The sequence below is a fragment of the Cupressus sempervirens genome, chromosome 5 (genome assembly GCF_028749045.1).
Source record: "Cupressus sempervirens isolate cs-2001-9-10 chromosome 5, ASM2874904v1, whole genome shotgun sequence".
NCBI classification, from domain to species: domain Eukaryota; kingdom Viridiplantae; phylum Streptophyta; class Pinopsida; order Cupressales; family Cupressaceae; genus Cupressus; species Cupressus sempervirens.
In genome coordinates, this window is record NC_143122.1 from 577,651,593 (window position 1) to 577,654,926 (window position 3,334).

A 3,334-nucleotide genomic window follows, 5' to 3' on the forward strand; every position below is an offset into this window, starting at 1 on the left:
ATAACTATTCATTATCATACTGGCAACTGCCTGTCAATTTTTTTTCAAATGCCAAATTGTTTACAAGCAAAGCTGCTCCCATTGTAAAAGCCTCTCAGCTTAATAATTATTCATTATCATACTGACAGCTGCCTGTCAATTTTTTTTCAAATGCCAAATTGTTTATAACCAAAGCTGCTCCCATTGTTGAAGCCTCTCAGCTTAATTAAGTGCCACAAGTTGTGATCATTTTAACGTGGCCTCTCATTATTCAACTGCAACATATCTCATTGTTTGTTAAGGAAAAATTTGTAAGATGACTGTTTGTGAAACCACGCATTGTGGCAAAGAAGGTGTTGGCCAGACAACAATTCGAAGGAGATTGTGCCCCACTGTCAGGTGCAGTTTCGGCAGGTACCCAATATTTCTATTTTTTTAAAGATAATTTATTATTGTAATTTTCAGTCTTTCATTTATTCTTTTCTATATCTTATTATATTCTTTCCTCTGAACAAACCAGAATTGAACTTTTTGGATCCTTTTTTGTTAGTGGATGAATTCTTAGGTTGGTTGGTCTCTACCCAAAACCATTGCTTACAAATATATTTTCATTTCATCTAACAAGTCATGTGTGTTGATGGGTGTTGCAGTAAGTGCTCCTGCTGGTTTTCCAGACCATCCTCACAGAGGTACTTTTTTCTATTTGGATCTTTTCATCTTTCACTTCTATTTTCTTTGCTCTGCTCATCATAATTTATGATTCGATAATACGTTTTGGGCAGGTTTTGAGACAGTGACATACATGCTCGAGGTATCATCCTTTCTTCCCTTTCCCACTTTTAAGAGGAAATACATGAGCGAGATTAATTGATGATTTATTTTCTCTTGTTTCGATGATAGATTTTACATTTGGTTCAAAACACTAATGTTAAGTAAATTTGATACAATTAAATATTTCAAAAATCAAATTGTAATCAACATTATAGATTGTTGAAATTATGTTTTCAAGAATACAGATCTGCTATAGAGGTGCACAACTTTTGTAAGAGAATATGTTGTAATTTTTCTTTTCAAACACAGGGAGCCTTCACGCATGAGGACTTTGTAGAACACAAGGGCACCATCAAGGCCGGTGATCTCCAAGTTTTGACTATCTCCTATCATTAAGTCCCCTATTCTTTAAGTCCCCTGTTCTTGTTGTTTAATTACTTCACTCTTTTCTATGATGCTCTACAATGTACTGATGGCTCTTCTACATATTGCAATGTACTCTGTACTTGTAGTGGATGACTACTAGCAGGGGTATTGTCCACTCTGAAATGCCAGCTGGACCAGGATTGCAACATGGTTTGCAGCTGTGGGTTAATCTCGCTGCCAAAGACAAGATGTGAGTGCCTTCTTACAACCTCAAAATTCATAACATTTTCATTAAAAAAGAGTATTGTCATGTTTATAATTCTAGTGTTTCTTATGCTGGTTAGGATTGAGCCTAAGTATCAAGAACTTCAAGGGAAAGACATACCCAAAGTAGAGAAAGATGGAGTGAAGGCAACTGTTATAGCAGGAGAAGCTTTGGGCGTCAAATCTCCTGTCTATACGAGAACTCCCACAATGTATTTGGATTTCACGATGGAGGCGGATGCTATTCTTCATCAGGGGATTCCAGAGAGTTGGAATGCATTTGTATATGTCTTGGATGGTGTGGCCACATTTGGTGCTCCAAATTCACCGCCAGTGGGTGCTCATCACACACTCTTGTTGAGCAGTGGAGATGGGTTGAGTGTGTGGAACAATAATGTTGATAAAAGGACCTGCAGATATGTCATAATTGGAGGGCAACCATTAAATGAAGCAGTGGTATAGCATGGACCATTTGTGATGAACAACAGACAAGAGATAGTGCAGACAATTCAAGATTATCATTTGGGTAGAAATGGATTTGAGAGAGCCAATGCATGGCGTTCCCAGATTGGTCAAACTTGATTTATTTCACTTTCAATCACTACCCATTTACTATTAGTAATCAACAACATGCAAATTTGAAGGTCAATTTCCCAAAGCAGGAATATTTTGTGTAGGTGGATCATTTCCATGCTTTATTGCAGACAACAAATGGACCTTTCAAGATAATGTGGGGAAATCAATAGAATGCAGAAGTTTGTTTTGAGTGTACATGCAATGTCTCGCGAGATCGGTTATGTTTGTATACAATTGATAATGATCATGTAGCTAAAGTTTGATTCATCCGTCTTTTCAAAAAAGTTTTGAAAGTATATTATTTGTACTTTTCTATTTAGATAATTTTTTCTATAGCTCTTCCTTTTTAAGGTGGGCAATAACCTATCAGATCTTGCATTTATTAAAGAGATAATTTTTATTAGTCCCATCTATAATAGACAGAGACTAAAGTTTTCATATCATTCTTATCGATTAATTCATTTCTACAAAACTGTGTGTAGGTCTGTTATCCTTTGTTATGTTAAAATGTTTCATTAAAGTCAATTTTTTTGTTATATTAAAATGTTTCATTAAAATCAAATTTGTTATTTAATTCTTGTATTGTGATTGGTCAGTGCTGATTTTTCTGGTAATCTTTTTATTTTATTTAAAAAAAAAAATTAAAGAAAAATTATTTAGAGACATTTGGACATCTATTCAATTGTACATGTACCATGAATAATTTGACAGCTGGTAGCATTTTTTTTATTCCTTCGTTTCATATCATGAACAGATGGCAACCTTATAACACTTCATGTGGCTACTTTTTCTTCCACATTTTGCATGAAAACCATATCAATCAATGGAACCTTGTAAAATAGAGCAATGTCGGGCATAAATTAGATGGTGAGAGGATTAAATAACTTTTCTAACATGGATTAGCAACACCATTTAGACTACATATGTGCAACAGATGCTTAATTCTAGTAGCTACGCCCTACAGATTGGTATCAAGATTATAAAAGATTGAACTACTTTTCACAGCAAAATCGAAGGGCTCACAAAATCAACTACTACCATTGCTTTCTTCTCCAACACTTCACAATGTAAGTCATTTCAATCATTTTAATTCTTTTAAATTATATTTTATTCCAAGTTTGCCATATTGCCCTAATTTTTGAATTTTTCATGAAATTTTTTGAAAAAGACAAATTGAGAAACAACACAAGAATCAGGTTATGGATCCAAAATCTTTATTCTTTAATTCAGTTACATATATTTAGCTCTCCGTTACTATATTGTGGCTGTTGTTTATATTCATATGTTGTCTCCTAAAGTTATGCACTAAAGTCTCATCCAATGGCGAGAAGCATAAAGAGGTAGGTAAAGAAATATTGTTCTTCCACAAATTAATAGA

General features: G+C 34.2%; 1 pseudogene across 1 annotated transcript; it reads left to right on the forward strand.

Annotated features, from left to right (window-relative positions):
• The first annotated feature begins 299 nt into the window (after positions 1 to 299).
• Positions 300 to 2,151, forward strand: LOC149557246 (pirin-like protein; annotated as a pseudogene). Its single transcript, XR_016364619.1, has 7 exons — positions 300 to 393; positions 500 to 544; positions 630 to 668; positions 762 to 790; positions 1,060 to 1,122; positions 1,263 to 1,366; positions 1,461 to 2,151. The product of XR_016364619.1 is annotated as a pirin-like protein (transcript).
• Positions 2,152 to 3,334: the final 1,183 nt, after the last annotated feature.